Raw genomic sequence first — 20,472 nt, 5'->3', positions numbered from 1 at the left:
CCAGCGGGAAAAAAAAGTGACAAACAAACCAACAAAACCACCAGCAGAAGTCGCACTCATGGCTTCCTGAGGCGTCAAGCTTTGTGTTGAAGCGTCTGTCGCGCGGAAACTCTAATACAAAAGTCATGAAAAGCCTGAAAAGCTCAGCTGAAATGGGAGTTGTGAAAGGAGTTGCCGGCTGAAGGACGGAGTTGGCTAAAGTGGTGGCACTTTTCAAGTATTTTGTAAAATATGAATAAAGTGAATCAAAGTTTTTTTTTTCACAGAAAGCTTGATCATCTCAACACCTTTTTTTTCCCCGTCTCTGCAAATATAAAGAAATCCAACAAAGCACAATTCAAGAAACCGGTGCATTGTTCCTTAGTCAAATTTTGACATATCAGTAAATACGTGTCTCTTTTATCAAGCATTCATTCTATTTAAACTGTTTACTAAGCCCCGCCCCCAGGCACAAACAAACCAATAACATTCAAGTCGCAGCAATAAAACGAATCATCGTGGATTAAGAGTGCTGAAACACCAAAATACAGCCAAGTCACAAGAGAGGTCAAGCTTTCACACCAAACCTCCCAAGCACATGCGTTCGTACGCGTGTCAGCAAAGTGATGAGACACGGCTGCGGGGCAATAGTGCCGGTCCCAAAACAAACGCATCCTGGGTGGATGTGGAAGAAGAAGAGGAGTCAGAAAACCTCAGGTGAACAGGAGGAGCGGGTGAGTTGAGGTGAATGAAGGGACTGAATTTAAATTTTGAAGGCAAAGATGAGCCAAAGTCATGAGTGAATCTTTTTGTGTGCATAGTAAGATAAATAATAAGAGGAGGAGGAGGAGGAGGAGGAGGATGAAGGCCCCGCCGGCTTATCTTAACTGATCCTCGACTCTCCCTCACAGGTTGTGTTTACATTCTGACGGTCGCCGCAGTACGACACTGATCACGGTCGCCTCAAATGACAGGCTCCGCCGACACCGGCCATAAATCAACGGCGCCTCGCGCGCTCTTATCTCCTGCTCTCTCGCCGCCAACCTCTGTTCACCCGCGCGGCGGAGGACGAGCGCGGCGGAATCTGATCGGGGCCGTTCCTCTTTTCTTGGCGGCTGTCGGAGGCTGAGCCGCCGGGCCGGATCTCAAAAGAGCCCAAAAAAAAAAAAAAAAAAACATCAAGCGGATCTTTGCCTTGAAATTGCAATTGTTTGTTTTTCTTAATTTTACGTCCACTTCGCTCGTTTCTGTTTCACCGCTATAGACTCCGGTTATTTCAGCCGAGGCCCTCGCGAGGATTATAATCCGGGCTAAGTGACAGGCTAATTTGCGGTATTAGATTGCTTTCATCGGGTTGTTTTGGGTATGAAAAGGGCCGCTCTGCCTCAGCGGACACGCTTGACAAGTGTACCGGGTTTAGTAGTGGCAGGAAGTGGCGGAGGGGGTGGAGGTTGAGGTGGAGTAATGGTGGCGAGCCACGCTCCCTCAGTCGCGTTCAATCTTCTCACCGCAGAAGGGGAACAAGCGGGGGGAAAAAAAGAAAAGGGCTGATTGTCCCGAAGGTAAGAGCGCCGAGGAAACTTCCAAGCAGCCGGAGGTCGGCGGAGTGTTCGGTGTAATCATCGCACGAATTTACTGCGTTCGTAATGAGTGTTGAGAGTTAAGCTGAACTAAAAGGTCCGTGCAATGAGAAAATAGGTTTTCTACAGGGGCAGGAATCCATTAAAGGGGACAAGAGGCGACTCTAGTGGCGTTAACGGTGAGACAAAAACATCCAGCTGAATGCTAAGAAATTAAACACACACAGTGTGTGTGCGTGTGCGTGTGTGTGCGTGTGCGTGTGCGTGTGTGTGTGTGTGTGTGTGTGTGTGCGTGGGGGTTAATGCAAGGCACAAGCTGCGAGATATACCCCTAAACACAGAGACAACAGCGTTTTCCTTTAACAATAAGCTGGAGTCTCTCGCTAAGTCAACTTAACGCTGATGACCATTGAGGGTGTCAGACGCTGGAAGAAGTAATTAAAGGCAATAGAAAAATGGAGGATTAGTTTGAATTAATCCCCAACTTTTCCCATTTTCTCGCAGAAAATGCTGAAATGGAAGGATAGGGAAATCTAGCCGAGCATAGCAGAACTAATGGGTTGGCAGCCCCCCCCCCACCCCCACCCTGAAATGAGAAGGGGCCAAATGGATCCGTGGCCTTGGCTAAGATGGCTGAGCCAGATTGCGTGTGGATTTACGTGATTAAGAGCACGGTGGCCCGGGTCCTCGCTTTGTCACACGAAATGCAATATATGAGATTCTCCGTCTGAAGAAATCGGGGGGGGGGGGGGGGGGGGGGGGGGAGAGCACTTGGCTGCTTGTTTGGTTCGTCCCAAAGCCACAGAACTTCAGCTGAGTGGACGGGTTTTAATGATCTGCTCGTTCACACAGAATTATCTCAACCTCGGAGCTCAATTTTTTTTTTACTTCAACTTTAATAATGAGAGAAATTAATCGCTGTCACGGCCGCTGATATGTTTTACTACAGTCGTTTAAACGAGATAAAAGTCACATTTTTTTTACCGCCCTTTAGTGAGAATTGATTGTTGACTGAAAGCGCGATCATGATACCGAATTAAAAAAAAAAAAAAGAAAAAAAAAAAGGACAAGCTGAAAGAAAAGATGGGATTTAATAACATGAGCTATAACAATTTGGGCCATTTTAATATTACAGGACCATCAATTACCATTGTGTTATGTCTCACATGGAGATATGAAGGTTGATAATGTAATACTGTGACGTTATGTTATCTGAGAATTGATTGCCTGACCAGACTTTATTGCATTTTCCGAGCCATGTAAAGACAATTTATTACAAGCCGCGCAGTTATTACATAATCTATCAACAAGTAATGGAGCAGCGGCGTGCGTGTGCGTGACAAGATGATGGCGGCAGCGATATTCAAATGTGAAAAGTTGCACTCACAAGTTTAAAGGCAGTAAAAAGTTCAGGTGACGAACGCTGTTTCATTAAAGTTCATGAAAGGTTTGCTGCAATTTGGGGCCGTCGCGTTCATCAATGTTGCCGGATTGTGAAACCAAAGCAACCGGGGATCTGAAAAGAGGCTCAAGACAAGCGGCTTTCTCCTGAAATCGATCAAAAATGTCATCGCAGCGTGACAAACTCGGCGTCCAATAGAAATACATGTTTGGCCTCGACTATAACGGCTTGAAAAAGTGGCGTTTGTCACACATTTCAAGGAAGTAAGTACCCAAGAATCAAAAGGTACTTAAGCTGACATCAGAGATTTTCTGTTGCGCTTTAACGTCTGACTCAGAAATCTCAGCCCCCCCCCCCCCCCAAATTCAGAGAAAATCAGTTACCGTTGTATAAAATGGACAAATGAAGAAAAAAAAAAGTATTTTCAAAAAAAAAAGGAATTTGGAATTCAGTGTGCCATTGCCATCGCAGTCAGCCTCTCATTATAAGTGCGAGGGGAGATCCAGCGGAGGGGTGGGGACTACACGCATGCCGTTTGAAAGCGCCACTCCGTACAACCACGACCGACTTCGACAGGTGCTGGCGGATAATTGGGCGCCGTGCCGACTACAACCGCAGCGCTGCTGTCTCCTCCAGCTCATTACTATCACTCAGAAGCTCCCCTTAAAAACCTCGGCGGCCACGTGACTCTGTGCATTTGGCGAAGCAGCCACTGAAATCTCCTCAGATGCCGCCATTAAAGCTTCGTCAGCCGGAGTTGTTTGTTGACGGGCGTGCTCGGACGGGTAAATGATTGCGCTCGGCGCCGCGTCAGCCTGGAAAGCATCGGGGTTGACACGTGGGTTTAAATGCATGCAAATACATACTAAAAGTATCGTCAAAGCTTTTATGAATGGGATCAACTGTTTCTAATCAGACAGCGCAGAGTCTCCATCCACACACGCCGCAGTTTTCCTGTCGGTGATGTTTTCGGTTCGCTTCCAGTAAGAGAGAAAGGATCCCACAAAGAACGCAGGATGTTATCACCCTCCTGACTAACCGACGGAGCAGAACGCCACCCACCGGGGGCGACTGAGGCCCAATATAGCCGTCAGCAAACCACTGCAAGGGTCTGCGTTGGTGTTTGTGAGTGAGACACTGCAAACAATAGTCCAGTTCAAAGACTCGTTAGATGTGAAAACAGGCGGCGCAATCCTCAGAGAGTCAAGTTGATGCAGTGCGTGTGTCCGGTCCGATGTACAATTGCCGTCTGTGACGACGCAAATAATTTCCACCTTATGAAAGGAAAAGGAAAATACCAGAAGTTTCATACGTTCTTGGTTTGGGAATTGGTGAATCCGTCCACCTTGGCGTCACCTTTGAGTGGCTCGGTTTGAAAAGACGAGGATTAATCCATGCATCACATGATGAGCCCCCCCCCCCCCCCCCCCCCCCCCCCATCCCACCCCCACGACACCTTCAATGGTCACTATTTTTTTAAAGACATAAGTTGTTCGACCACAGATCGTGTTTCAGACGTCAAACCAAAAGTCCAATCAAAAAGATCAGAAACAAGCGTCTGCTATTACGGGCAGTACTCCCAGCATGGTCTGGGGTCCAGACTGATCGGCCCTCCTAAAATATTTAATTTGTAGACAACAATAATTGCTTTTCAGAAGTTCTTCTGTTTATTGTCCTTCCCAAGCACTGATATGAAATTCCCACCCTCCTCTGGTAAGATTCACACCCATTTTCCACTGTGTACCTTTCTTATTGCGATTAAATAACAGCCCTTTGTGTTCAGCCGCCGTCACCCGAGGGGGGAGCCAGAAGATTGCGGTTGTAGTTTAGTGTTTCACACTTTCCGCAGAAAGTGATAGCGACCTTATCAATTTGGAGGCGACTTCCTTTTGAAACCTACAGCAGGCATTAAAGACGGGCATTTTCTCAGAGTACGACATCAAAGAAGAGTTCTGTTATTGAGTTGTGCTATTTTGCAGATTTTACCGCACAGCGGTGTGACGGAGGGACGTCGTTACGCCTGCAAACAGACACGAGGAACTGAAACATTTCATATGTTGAATAAGTTTTTCGTCTTCAAAGCGAGGATGAAAGCAGACCATAAATAAGTGCATTTTTGTAATTGGGCGCTTGGGAGAACACACGTTATCAGACTCTGATACCTCCGTGTGTTCACTCCTGTATGTGAGAGATCTTCCACTGCTCAACGAAGCCTCGCGAAGACTACCTCAAGACTACCTCAAGAGGGTTTTGCTTTCACGAAGCAAAAGATATATCAATATTTGGATTTCATCACAGTTTTTAGCCCTTTGAAAGCTTTTGGTAAACAAATGTAAGTGGACCCTTAATATTGCAATTTTGGTTCTTGATAGCTGATCTCAAATCAGGTGTTACAATGATAAATATATATATCTCAATGTTTATCAACATTTTAATATAAATATATCAACACATTAAGGCAATGTTTACACAATGTTTTCCAGTGAAAATGAAGAACTTTTGTTGCAATACTCACAAAGTGCATATTTCACCGAAAGGGAGGAAATATGACCAGCATGCAGAAACATTTGCAAACGCAGCAGCAAATAAACAACAGCACCCACTAGTGGCCCAACTTGAAAACTCTAGTTTCCAGCGTTTCTGCACTTTCTGTATAAATGGACATTGGTATGGACACTTGCCCTCACAATATGAAAAACCCCACAATACAGAAGAAGCTCACCTGACCTCCTGATCATGTGATCATGGGCGTTTTTTTTGTTTCAGAAAAGTTTTGCATTCATGACACTGTTCCATAGTTTGACTTTATTTAACGTTCTTTGCTGAGGTGCGGGGTAATAACTACCGAAATGTCAGACAAACCTGAGTTAATCTACAAAATTCATTATTTTTAGAATCAAAAATACCAATTTTTTTTAGATCTGGTAGGATTATAGATAGCACAAATAACATTCAAAGTAAATATACAATATATGTACAGGACCAGTAATTCTTGCACAAGGAGAAAGTTTTGTATTTCCATATGTGGCTTGAAACTCTGGAACATTCTTCATGTGGACCTCGAGCGATGTCCAAACATAAAACGTTTTTTTTTTAAAAAGACATAAAGAGAGGATTTTTAAACAGTATAACGATGGAGTGTGAAGATGTGTGTCTTCATATTGTATATTTCTAAATATGAGTATAAACATTCCTATGCATGTCACATTTCTATTTGTGTATTTAAAATAATTTATGCATGTATGTTTTTTATATTGTCGAACATCACGTGTTGATGAAGAGCAAACATAGATTTATTTTGTAAAATGATAAATGTATCTGTATTTATTTGTGATATTTAGAATAATATCCTTCCATTATCATGATGATACTTTCTTTCTATATTATATACAAATAATTATTTACTTATACCGTTTCGTCAGATAATTAGCCTTAAAAGAGTTCTAACATGTTGAAATTAATTGGTTATTAAATAAGTGGAATCTTAAACTGTATTTTTTAATGGAGAAGGGGTGGGATTTGATACGTTTTACAGCTTTCCACTCCTTTTCGGACGTGCAACCTAAATATATTGTTCTGCTGTACTTATTCACAGTTTGTTTGGCGAAATAATCTTTGGGGGATTGGCTGCTCGGACGAGGAAACTAAATATTGTAAACGTCTCACCATGCCTTCAGGGTTGTTTCTGCTGGAGTCCAAGGCCGCGTGAAGTTTAACTGTGATCCTGAAGTAAAACTAACTTTTCGCGGCAAGTTACCACCAACCTCAACAGCATCTGGCGTAAAACAGCTGAAAGATGACCCATCATCTTCATCACTCAAGCTTAATTCTCCATTGAATCTGTGAAGTTTGCTTGTTTCCAATACGTGCGACTTAACTGCATTCATTCCTCGCTGCAGGCGGTGAAGCTTATAGACAGCAGCGTATCGCTGCGTGTCTACAGCAGCTCACCTGGCCCAGGTACAACTCCCCTCCATGTAAATGTATTCTGATAAGAGGACCATATTTCAAAAATGAGTATGATGACTCGCTCCAGTCAGGCGCGCTGTCCGAGGAAGATTAAAAAGCGCATTGCGAGTGTTTCTTCGCTGCGGGTTTTGTAATTAGCTGTCACCACCTTGAGCTTGGCAGTGTAATTGGTTCCTATGCTGTTTTAAAAACTCATTAAAGGTGGCTGTTTGAGGACTTGATTTACGCCGTGCCCTTCAACGTGAGTGAAAAGGAAAAGGTTGAGCTCCCAGCAGCGCCGTTCAGTCCGGAGCGACGAGGAGCGACGCCGTTCCTTCAACAACAACGAGCTCGAGCCAGAGAAGATCTGAGAGGCTTCATGGGTTTCCTACACTATCTTTAGTATTTCTAGTACAATGTTGTACACTGGATGCTCATTTTACCACGGCCTCTTCAATCCTCTGTGGATTCATGAAGTAAATGTTTAAACCCATCAGAAACTAGGGAGGCACCGATACAAGTACTAACCTTGCGCTACTTAATAATTGGATTTTCATATGTTCCACTGTTCTTTATTACACATATAATAGTTTTAAGGTATTAACATGATTTCTACACAGGCTGAGATTTGGGCTGTTTTTCCATGAGGTGTGTGGGTGTTACGTTGTTTGAGCAGAAAACACTGAGTCACATCTGGCAACCCTGGTTCTGACCTGCGTGCCATCCATATTTACGTCTGTCAACAGCGTCTCAAGTGCCCGGGGGTCCCGAAGCCATCAGGTCCAATCAGGTTCACAAGGCAGTTTGATAGAGGTCACGTTTCAATGTAATCTGAACGATCCCGCAAAGAAGTCGGATCCCAGCAAAAAATCGGAATTGAGCATGAAGACCTGCCGTGTGAACGGAGCCCCGGACTTCCCCTCCTCTTGTCTGATTGCTGCCTTGATGTGTTTCACCTGTGACTGGGTGTTTGATCGTCCTCACCTGGCGGCAGCAGTATATACTGAGGTTTCTTCTGTGTGTTCTGGTCGTTGGTTCGTCTGTGTGTCAGTGTCTCAGTCTGTGTTTCTGTGTGTTTGGGCTTCGCAGCGTCTCTCTCCTGCTGTATATCCAGGAGTTTGTAACTTTGGTCAATTGAATTTGGGGTTCTTGTCTTTTTCGGCTCCACCAGTCTGCCATCCTGAGTCCTCCTCCGAGCAAACCCTAACAAACTGGGCTCACTGCATACAGTTTATATTCAAGTGACTAAACTGGGTTATTTTTATACTAAATGCAATTTTTCAGGTCCCTGCATCCCAAATTAGAATATTACATTTCAAATAACAGGAGCTCCTGAAACAAATTGATCAACAACTTATTTTGCACAAATTAAAATTCTTTCTCAAACATTTTTGGTCTTAAAGGTTGCAGACCGCTGCCCTCCACCCTCTCAGCAGTACTTTTCACCTTCCACATCTGACCCATTATCAATCTAAAAAACACAGATTAGTGCAGCTTTAAATCTTCATCAGGAGCTTGAATTGTACTTCCACTGTTGATGCTTCAGTGAGTAAACTCGTGATTAAGCAGCCTGACCCGCTGACCTGAAGCGAACCTGTTCCGGATCTTCTCCGCACTTTTATTTGAATCGTTTTGATTTAATTTAACGAGAAAAAAAAATTAAAAAAATCCACCTGCTCAGTTTGTCCTGTTCCTGGTTTTGCGTCCACGGGCCAAATCGCACTGCTAATTGAATAATTTGAATATGAATCCGTCCAGAAAGTAGAACAAATTGGCAGCAATCTCAAGTGGCACCTGGAACATCTGGCTCGTACATCAACAAATCAACAGACCGCAGAGTCGCGGGACCGAAGCGGTCTGAAGGTTTGCAGTTACTCTTTTTTTCCTTCTTCTTTTTTTCATGGCACTGCAATCCCATCTCTCTCTCTCTCTCTTCCCACCCCGCTTTCCCATGTATAGCAGCCGCCGTTCAGCCGATGCTGAGTTTATTCATCGGCGCCTCCGCGGCTTGAGATTGAGAGAAAGGCGGCTGATGTAAGACTAAAGGATCCCAGTGAGCTGGAGAAGACAGTCCATTTAATTTAACGCCACGGGCCCACAGCGGCGCAGTTTTTGCCACGGCGTAGACGAGTTTTAATTTGACATTGATTTTCTCAGAGGCAGAAAGGTGAACGTGAAGAAGCATGTTCCCATTATGAAGTGCAGCCATCAAAAGGCAAGCCAGGTAGAAGTTAAATTACCATCAGCCCAGCGTGCGCGTGCGCACACATATTGTCACAGCGATGGCGAGAACGCATCAGACTTGTTAAAGCAAAGGCAGATTTCATCTGTGCACAGATGGGAGGAGAGGTCACACTGTTAGCTTTAATTTAACAACATGTTGTCTGAATGGTAATATCTGAAGAGAGCCTGGCATCTGTTCGGCGAATCAAACTGCAGCAGCTTGTTTGTTCGTGTCAGCCATTTGTGAAGCTGAAGAAATGTGGGACCAGGAGTTGTCGTTGGATTTATTTATTCACGCTGGAGCGTGGCTGGCTAGCTCGCGCCACTCGCGGCAGCAGTCGTTCAGTGCAAACAGGAAGGTGAAAGAACGACGACAACAAGCTTTATTTACACCCTTGGTCAAATGACTTCTTTATATTTTCAAGATAAACGTACTTGCTGTTTTACAGAAACGAGATCTTTTAAAAAGTTTCTCGAGCACTATTCTAATTATTGGTAGTGCCGTCTGACGGCTCTTTAGCTCCGACTAGTGGCCGGACGGCGCAATGACAGCGAAGCGACGCCATTGTAACAACCTCTGCTCAAAAGTGGTAAGAATTTAAGGCCGCCACTGCCTGAGACATTCAGCCTTCATATTCACAAATGATATTCACAGCGTTTTCACACACAAAGTGAGACTGAATTCACGTGAGAAAAGCGAGAGGATGTAACGACGGATCCGGATGGAAATACTGACACGCTTCTAAATGTATGCAAACAGTGTGAACCTCAAAATCCATGTTAAATATTTATGTGTGCCTGGTGGAGTTTGGGGCCGACATGGTGGTGTAGTAAGACTTACACCGCACGGCAAGCAGATCCAGGTTGTGTTTCCATCTCAGTGTGGAGTTGGCGTGTTCTTTACTCGCCCCGTCATGGAGAGCTGACCCACCCCAGTGTGGCCTCACCACTGCTGGGACATCAATGTTTTAGATGTTCAAAATTGTCTGTTTAAATGACTGGAAACACAAATTCAACAAAGAATTCAACAAACCCGACGGATGCTTTCTAAAGCACGTTTCTAAAAGATTAATTTTCCTTGTTAAACCATATTTGCTTCGACTCGTCCCCCAAGGAAACATGTTTGTTTTTTTTTCTTTGCATGCGAAAATGATATTCATTGTTAGAACAGCAACCACAAAAAAAAAATCTCTGAAGCCCCTCCCTTAGCTGTAACACAGCCAGTGAGATTATTTCTGTTTCTAAGAAATGTTTGCAGAGCTAAAACCAACATGTTGTTTTATTTTTTTCTTAACTTCTCCAGCTCGTTTCTCTGCTTCCATCTCTCCCTCTCATCTCCAGCTGTCGCCCGCTATGATGTAAATGAGCATCTCAGCACAGAGCCTGTGATGGTGTCAGCCCCCTCCTTGGTCTCTGGGCTCATTAGAAACCTGCTGTAGCTGACATTTACCCAGCGACTGTGTTGACTCGCTCTTCATGAGAGGTCAAAACAATACACAGTCGAACCTCCACAGTCTGGATACTCGCAGGAAAGCTAAGATGATTTGATGTTGACGGAGGCCTCGATCAAACGACAAGGTGACGGTGCTCTCTACGAGGTGCTGGATCGACCCGACAGGCTGGAAGAGACCAACCTGGCCAAGTCTAGTCCAATCATCTCGTAGCGTATTTAATTCAAAGTTGTGTATCTTTGCCAGAATCAGAAATATTTTATAATTTTTTCTTGAAAACATTGTGAACCTCACACACATGCGTGAATAGAACAATACGGTATTGGCATTAACAATAGAGAGTACACGGACATTAGTATGGCCAGATGAAGTGAATTGAAGCGTTTCTCAAAAGGTTGCACCCCCCCCCTATTCAATCCAATTTTAAAAAGTTGCATTTTCAGTGGCCCTGAGCATCCCCGATGTGCAAACAAACAAAACGCAACAAAAGTCCTCCAGCTCTTCAACTAAGTCCCAGGGATGCGTTCCTTCCCGCACGACCAAAAACCTCTCGGACAGCGAATATCTCCGTCCTCTAAATCTTTGATTTTTTTAGCCACATAACAGCCTGGACTCCTGAGCCCTACAGTCCGGTGGTGCAGCGGCTCTGCGAGTCTGAAATTAATAGGATGTCCGGGGCCATTTCCTGACTGGCCGTCCTCCCGGGACCCCGCAGCTCTGTTTTTCTGCGGTCCTCTCATCCTGTTACTAATGCCTGAGTCTGTGTAACCCTTATCTCTGCGCTGGCTACACGGCCTGATAGGGGCTCTGTGTGTAAGCAATTAAAACGGCTTATTTGCCAGATAAGTGGGAGAGAGCGGTCAGATTGAAAGCCACAGGCTGCCAGGATCAGGTCTTTAGGTTACAGCCCCCGGGTTAAATAGCCCGAGGGGTGCGGAGTGAGCCAAGCGAGGCGTGCAGCTCGGCCAGAGTGCGTGCAGGGGGATGAAACTCTGCCAGAGGAAAACACACACACACACACACACACACACACCATTGTATGTTTTCCACATAACCGACATACAATGAATATTTAACCGTCTTCATAAATAAAGATGGGCACACAGACGGATCCATAAAGCTGTTTGTGTGGATGTGCCGAATAAAATCTGTTTATATTAAATGTCGACTTCTAATGAATGTAGCCAATCCTCTGTGAAGACACTCTTATTTGTGCATCAAAGCATGCTTTCGCCAGTATTTCTGTCTGAACGGACAGCCGCAGCACGTTCTCAGTGAAGTCTCTGGAGGAAAGTGGAACTGAAAAGAAGCAAAACTTGCTTTAATATCCCAATAAATGATCACTACTGTGGACTCTGGTAGATATGATGAAGGTTTTCTGCTCAAATGTCGGAGTAGCTGGCAGCTATGTCATCCCCCCAACCCCCCCCCGTATCCATTACAAAAACTGTTGTTTACAATACTGTGACCGTTCTGTTGTATGTTGCTGCAAATAATGAGTATTTTAAAGATGCAGGATGTAAAATATAATCGTTGCCTATTTTGTGGTTATCTGTTCGCTTCCTAATTTCAGTAATCGTGACTACAACACGGCCATGAGTGGAATTACATAATAACTTGTTTTCTTTGATGAGGTACTTTTAAGGCCCTGTTGACACAATATGTTCAAGCGACAATTTAAAACTTTCGTTGTGTTTTGGGGTGTCCGTTTACATGACAACGGTGCTTAAAACGCAAGTTTTTGTGAAAATGCTCCAAATCCGTCTCAATGGAAACAGGAAATTTAACTTTTCAACATGCACCAACTCTGTATCCATGGAAACGAGAGGGAAGCGACACTTTTGGCACATGCGCACCATGGCCGTAGTTTACAGTATAGTTCTTCTGCACATGCTCAGTAGATGGACATTAACAACAATGGCGGCCTCCAGAGTGTCATGACTCCTTGTCCATATTCTTCTGGGACTTGGTTTTTATAGTTGAGAATGTCCTTGTACTCACCATTGCTAATATTTAGAGCGCATTGTTCTCTGTGTAGATTCATCACAAAAACACAACAACAGCGCCAACGCATGGCCTGGCATGCTAACTACGTCATTTTCAGCATTTCTTGACGTCGTTTTCAAATATTTGCTGTCGAAGGTTTTGTGTGTTTGAAAAATTGTCGTGTAGACGAACCTGAAAATGTCTGTAATAATGTTTTGACTTGAGAGAAAATAAGAAATAGTAAGTAGCACGTCTCCAGTTTAAGACGCCTCCGACTAGAATTATGACTCGTCAGTAAAGAAAAAACAAACTGTGGATTTACAAGCAGTCGTAATGGCACGGCAGATTTATACATGCAGTTTGTGTCTCTGCGAGACAGCACAGCCTCGGTTATGATGTCATTTCGTGGAGAAACATTTAGGGGAAAAAAATCTCCGAGTTGGATTTTTTTCTTCTTTTCTTTTTTTTTTTTAAATCGCCATTTAGAAGCAAATCCCCCACATCAGATTTATTCATTTCCGCTGTAGAATTTCACTGATCTTGTCGACTATACGCCACAACAGCCTCAGGTGGGAGATTTGCACTCCAAGCATGACGTGAAAACATGCGTGGATTAGAAAGAGGGGAAGACGACGACGACGACGCGGCGGACTGACGGAGACGGAGAAGACTTCGACCTTGGCCGTGACCTGAACACAACTGTAATGAGTTGTGAACTTTCTGCCTGGTGCTCAGTATTGCTGTGGTTTTCCAGAGTGCTGAGGGCTGGTAAACAGGATATTGAGTCCCAGATGGGCTTTGGGCTCACATCATGAAAGTACTGGGGGCTCGGCGGCGCCGCGCACGCCATCATCGGTGTCCCCCGGAATGAGAGCGAGGACGGCCGGGGACGGACGCCGTCCAGAATCCGAGTTGGTTTTGAATGCTGGAGTCGCCCGGCGTGACGGACACAAGTTCACAAGCCACCGGGCCACACACGGAGCAACGCTGAGGGATAAAGCGACCTGGTGGGGGGGGGGAGAAGGGAGGGAGGGGGCGAACGCCGCCCAGCACTTCTTCGCTCTCACTCAACATCTGCGCCTCCTTCTTCCTCTGCGCGAAATAGGATCAACATGGTGAGATAGTGAAATGCTTCATGTAACTTCTCTTTTGATCGCTCCACCGATCTTTTCGTAGACCAATCCTCCCATGCATAAGAGAGGGTCACTGAAACATTCCGGTATTTTTATTTTTTTCCCCCGTCCTGGCCCTTTGCTTTCGGTGGTTTTTGTGCCACCGTTCCAAAAGGAAGTCCGCCCACACTGGACAGTTTCTCATCTCACGATCTGCATCTCGAGCCAGCGCTCCATGCCAGCACAGGAAGTGGCGCACCCCTTTAAATATTCTCTCTCCTTTTAATAACCGTAAACTCTTCCGCAGGTGCAGACCGCGCACGCTCACGTTCGTCTAATGGGACTTGAGAGAAGAGACCAAGTAATCGTCACGTACCATCATTTAGCCTGATTCAAAGCTTCTTGGATACACCGAGTACGTTGCTAGTGAGTGATGATATTTTTAAACGGTTTCCTTCTTTCATTTTGAGCGAGTCTGTGGTAAGAATATGCACAATATGCGTGGGATTTTTTATTTTTTTTTGGCTTTATATCTGGACCGTCAAACATTGGATCCCTACTGAAAGTAATGACTAATCATACGTTATTAATCCCCTTTGGAAAAATTCCTTTTTCCACATTCACAAGTCCTGTAAAACGTTAGAGCTGCATCAGGTCGGCCTGCATGACTTTCTTAGTTGAGCTGCTCTGTGTTTAGACCAGGGGTGTCGAACACATTCTAGTTCAGGTACTACAAACAACCCAAATTCATCTTGAGAGGGCCAGACCACTGAAACAGTGCCGTAATGAATTTTAGAATTAAACTTTAAAGGAGAGTAGACCTTGTGAAAAAGTCGATATTTTTGCAAAGCCAAACAATAACTATTGAAAATGACTACAATCTCGACACAAAGCCAATTTCAGTGAAATATTCGGATAACTTCTCCGATAGCTGTTTTCCTATAGTATGTCATTGCACTAAAAACATTTCCATGCCTCATTTATGTATATACCACTGCTGTAATCTGTGCACTTTCCCCTCTTTAACTTTCTGCAGGTTTATTTAGTGTGAAACTTAAAGGACTTCCTGTTTCATTCTTGGTCTTATTAGTCTGTTTCATATTAACTATACAGTGACCTTCTCATCCTGTACAACCTCTTCAATCAAAAGTTTAAAGAAAAGCTCCACATCGGAGTCTCGTTCTGCTGTAAGTTTTGAACCATCCAGAAATGTTTCGAAACAAGTGTATTGTTATTGTTGCCATATAAAGAAACGGATCAATACAATGCACCGTGGTGAATGAACGCGTGGGTGGTTTTCTTGTCTCTTTAAGATAGTCCTGGAATAGACCACAGGTCTAGTTTGAATGAAGTTGAGTCGAGGGTGCATGAAAAAGAATGAAAGTTGAAGTGAAACCTCAGTTTCGTAATAAACCTATAGAGTAAATAAGCAATATTGAGGTAATGTGCAGTCGACGGATGAGTCCGTGACGGTAGAAAGATCATACCCTGTCAAGGAAAAGAAACCAAACATTCAAAAAACCCTGAAAATCTTGCTGCTGACTCAAGTATGAATGAAACTTTAAGGATTTTTGCAAGTAAATTCAAGATTTAGAAGAAGGTGTGTCACCGTTGGTAACATTAAAGTGAAACTGAGCCATAAATACTGTGTAGTGTCTTCAGTTAAATCTCCATAAAGTATTTCCTGCGGTTACAGTGACCTGTAACTTCAACCAGCCACAATCTGATTGGCTCCTGCTAGAATCGACAGTCTCACATGTACCAAATTTCAAGAAGCTTTCTCAGACGAATCCTGACAAATTGCAAAAAAAGAAAAAAGAAAAAGTGAGACGAATGTGAAGTGAAAGTGCTTCACCAAAATCAGATGAACTCCTCTTTCAGAGACCACATGTGATGAAAGTCCCTCCGTTCTTTTTTTTTTTCTCTGCGATGTCACGTTCACCAGAAATGTGCAGACGGACATCACAGCAGCTAATACGGTCGCCGTCGTCGTGGATTATAAGCTGGAGTGTTTCTCTGCTCTGAGAATGTCGCTTCCCGAAGCAAATTTGTGAAAACGACATTGTTTTCTGCGTTTCTGCTGTTAGCGGGCGTCCAAACGAACGATACGTTCTCACTTTAAACGTTGTGTTTGGGGGCCTCAAGCTGCACCGAACAACGGCTGCTGCTACTAGCCATGCTAGCTAGCATCGCTCAGGCGAGAGTGTGATGTTTTTGAAGCTCTTATCGCAAATAATCTGGCGCCAATCGTCACAATTATAATCTCACAAGTGACGGTAATTGAAAAACAGTTCTTGATGAGAACCGGTTCCAGTGGCCCGAATGTTGCGTAGCTTATGTCGCGTTTTCGATCGGCTCTGGAGCGACTCTCAACAAAGCAGCGGCGGCAACGTTAACACTGTGCTGTTTATTCTTTTACTTGAAATGTTGTGTATGCGGGGCCTCAGTCGCAATATGTATTTACAATATGTAAAAAGAGACAAAAAAAGTATTTTGTGGTATAATTGTTGCTCATCTTGAAGTTCATTCGCTGTACAATTCGTCTGACTGACGCTTCCTGTGAACTGTGATTGGCAGGCTGCTGGTTGCAGGTATTCGTCAGTGAGGGATCTCGCTATTTAATCAAAGCTTTCTCTCCGACACCTTTTCCAGCCACCAACCGAGTCCAAAACGCGTCTCGAAAACGTCGAGAAGTCTATTTTTCCAAGACGAATATTTGTTGTTTACCAACACTTGTCAGCTCGGTGTGTGTACACTCTGTCATAATTCACCGGGAGTGTGACACTCAGGTGAAAAGGATTCAAACCTCCTCGTCGGAACGTGAGTCACGGCGGAGGGAAAACTATCAAATAGGAAAGTTACAGAGAAGATGCTTTGCCAGGAACGGTTGGCAAGCGAGGGGAGGAATGTATTCAGAAGCAGAAGACAGAGGTCAGAGCGAGCGGCGCACATAGGAACCTCTCCGCTGTTGTTTTATCATTCCTGCGGAGCGCCTGTTTATTCAGCGGCTGGCGGTTTTGTTTTACTTCAAATGAAACAGACAGGGAGGAGAGCGTGCCGCACATCAAATAGAATGCAAAAGAGAGGGAGAACAGAATATAAAAAAAAAAAGGAGAAGCGAGGGCCTTCGCTTCCTGCTCACATCAAACGCCCGCGCAGAGGGTGCCAATCAGACGCCGATATTCTACACGGATCCCGATCGCTCTGCGGAGAGGAGAGACGAGGGGGAGGGGCCGCCGGCCCCCTCAAGACTCTCATTTGGATCAAATCTCACAGAAGCGTCACTGTGCTCCACGTAGGTCTTAAAGGGAAGATGGCATTAATTCTATTTTATTATCTTGTGATGTATTTGTAAAGAAACAAAACAAGTCGTGAATTTTCCTCAAATCTGCTCAATGGTGACACACAAAGTTCTCCATTGATTCGAAGTGTAGTGTTATCCGACACCGACGATGCCCAGAGCCGATGAAAATGCAATTTTTAGAAAACGGCTCCCAAGGTGGAACTTTTTGTTCCGGCTGAATGGAAATGGTGGGAAAACGCAACTTTTTGAAAACACTTTGACTCCCTTTCCCATGGAAAACGAGGGGGAAACACTGCTACTGTGCATGCTCGCCACGGCCAAAGTCAATAATTCCTCTGCTCATGAATGAGTAGATGGACAATAACAACAATGAGGGCTCCCAGTCTAGTCCTTGAATGTGGGAAGCCACTGATGCAGAGAAAACGTTAAATGCACTGCCAAGACAAAGTTTCTCATAATGCTGATATCTTTTCTCATTTTGGCCACGATTTCTTATTTATTCCTCTTACTCTGCTTTTCCCAATGACCTTTCAGAGCGTTCGTAATAAACCCAAAATGAGCCGTGCTCGCCGAAAACTAAGTTGGCCTGGGAAAACTAACTCCAGCAGCCCCCTGCAGTGTGTGTGCGTGTGTGTGCGTGTGTGTTTCATGTCCCAGCTGTTGGTTTCAGCTCTGGTTGGCGACGAGCAGCCGACCATGAAGGCCACGCCACAATGAGGTCATGCGACCTCACAAGAGTAGGAATTAAAATAAAGAGGGGACGGTGGCCGAATCGCCAGCGCCGGTCAGGCAGTACCCGAACCCGAAGACACGAGCAGCGATTGGCTGCTGGAAGTTTCCAGATGTTACATTGTGTTACTATAAAAGAAGTAAAAAAATGTTGTTGTCCTATTTTAGATATTTTATCCAATTTTATTGCTTGAATGAGATTTGTTTTTACAATAAAACGCATATATAAAACAGTTTCGAACACCTTTTAACCACTTTTACCCAATTTAGCCATTTTACTTTTTAAGCAGCTTTAACCACTTTAGTTATTCTATCTTTTGTTTTTAACATTTTTTGAGGGGCCATTTTAGTACCTTTAGCTGTTTGAGTACTTTCATCTCAACTTTTTAGATTTTTTTAAAATGTTTCTTCACTTGTCAAACAAACTGTAAACCTGCACTGTCAGCTGGAAACTTCAACCTCATTTTATTGATGGAGGTATTTATTCTTTTGTCCATTATAGCTTTTAAAAACTCAACATTTATAGATGATAACTTTGTCTTCACATATGCGACCTCCAGCTTATGAGAGTCTCTCTAAAATATTGTTTGGTGTACAACAAAAAGAAGGTGAGTGAGAGGAAGGCTGAAGCATCTGAAGCCCAGCAACCACTAGGCTGCTCAGGTTTTAATATAAATGTCACAAGAATCTCTTCAGAGCTCCGACACCTCCTGAATGTTATGTGTATATTAAATATTAATCATAATATTATTGGTCGGGATTCTAATTACAGTTGAGCTGCATTATGGGAAATGTAGGAGCACCTTTGATCGAACATTGAATGAATGAAAGTCAATGTTATTTACAAGAGGACTGCTCAGGTCTCACAGTCAACACAATTCCTCAAATGCAGCATTTAGAGAATGCAGCTTATCTCTCTGCGGCACATCCTTGTATTCCTCAAAGATCTACTAACTCAGCAGGACAAATCCCTTCTTTATCTGGTCAATGCAAACCTTTATTTGGCAGCAGGTTGGAGGCTGCATTTCATCACAACAGCAAACATTTGGTTCAGGTGAGCAGATTCTTTCAAAAGAAATTCCTCTTATAGCACCATGCATTGCACTGGAAGAAAGAGGAAATGCCCACATGGGTATTTACTAAAAAGAAAACACTCTTCATCGGTATTGATCTTGTGTATGATGTATCCACTGAAACAAAGTTGCAGAGCTCCATGACAGAACCAAACGCCGCATCCAAGCTGGGTTTAACTCCATTATTAGTGCTTTTACGCACAGGGATTTACGCATTCCACCATGAAATGGGAAGAAAAAAGCTAATTCATGAAAAGTGGGTATGAAACACCATTGTTAAATATGACACAGCAATGTAAATCAGCCTAATTGACGTGTGGAATTGTGTGAGATTAATATGTTTATGTGTCTATTTGAAAAAAGATCTGATGAAGCCGGGGAGCGACTCTCTCGACTCTCTCGGTAATTCTTTCAGCTTTGATTGGATATTGACGCGGTGCTGATGGGTTACAGATCCCCCCCTTTTTTGCGGTGTGCTTCTGCCCCCCCGACCGTGCGCACACAGGCGCAGAGGGGCACTGATCCCAGCCGCTCCCGTCTTTTTTTTTTTTTTTCTTTTGCAGAAAATGCGCACGGCCTGAACGGCTCTTACCTGTAATTGTCCCACTCCCTTCCCGCACCTTAACGCCCTTTTTTAAACCATCGGTGGGGCTGCTGCTGCTCCTGCTGCTGCTACAATCCAGTGCCGGGTCTGTGGTGTGGAGACATTTGGACAGGCTGAAAAAATCAGGACTGGTGGCTTTTTAATAGAAAAATAAGAGTTCCCCCTCCTGGAATAAAACGCACGGTTGTCCGTCTACTAACACAGAGTCGTGCGTATGTCATCCAAAAACGCAGTCGTCAGTCTCTTACATCCAAACCTCCAGGTTTTTTTTCCTTTTTCTTCCGATCGTCCACAAACCAAAGCCGGGCAGTCACATTCGGGCTGGCGATCAGCTTGAATTGCGTCCCGCTCGGCGCGCCTCCTCGAGTGGGTGACCGACCGACTGTCAGATCAGATCTACTCTACTCCTACTCGAGGTGAACCTGGTGATTGTGTAAAGTGATGTGGATCCCGGGTCGATCACTCCATCCCGTTGACCTGCGCTCCGCCGCGTCTCGGCTCAGTCTGACAGCTGCGCTCTGCGCGCTCCAACTTTTATTACGGAGAGACTCCGGAGCGCACGGCGCACCGCCGCTACCTCTGCTGGTTACAGCGCCACAGTAATCCGATTACTGCTCCAAACTTATGGAACGTTTCGGCACGATGTAATCTTATTCGTTGCAAGTTTTCTTCTTCATTTAAAGCCCCAGCGTGATAAAATATTCAGGGTAATTTGAATTTAGAGGCGTCACAGACGTGCGCGACGAGACACGAAATCTCACATAAACAAAAGTTGTGCAACCGATTCAAGCTATTCACGTGGTAAAGTAACCACGTCGCGATGCCTTATGGGCCAATCAAAGCAAGGTGGTCTCATTAATTAAGCTCAATGCCAACGATTTTCCCCATTAACGCCGCAATGATACCATCAGGAGCTGGAAATCCTCCCGCAATATGTTTCCCATCACCATCTTCTGACAACATGCTGAACCGTGGGACATTTATAAAGGCCCGTGATCGTAGAGGTGTGGCGCGTGCACAATGAGCCGAGACGAATTCGGCAAACTCTCCGTTATCAAGTGTTGTACACTACTGCCATCAT

General features: G+C 44.4%; 1 protein-coding gene across 1 annotated transcript in view; it reads right to left on the bottom strand.

The window, feature by feature from the left end:
* Window positions 1-19,897, bottom strand: part of LOC308127367 (chemokine-like protein TAFA-2) — a 66,443-nt gene extending 46,546 nt beyond the window's left edge. The window contains exon 1 of the mRNA XM_080492382.1: window positions 19,380-19,897. The gene's annotated coding sequence lies outside the window, so the exon portion shown is untranslated. The remainder of the gene's footprint in view (window positions 1-19,379) is intronic.
* Window positions 19,898-20,472: the final 575 nt, after the last annotated feature.

This window comes from Lipophrys pholis, assembly GCF_963383615.2.
Source record: "Lipophrys pholis genome assembly, chromosome: 22".
NCBI lineage: Eukaryota > Metazoa > Chordata > Actinopteri > Blenniiformes > Blenniidae > Lipophrys > Lipophrys pholis.
The sequence above is the reverse complement of the archived record's forward strand: the minus strand, read 5'-3'. Positions and strand labels throughout refer to the sequence as shown.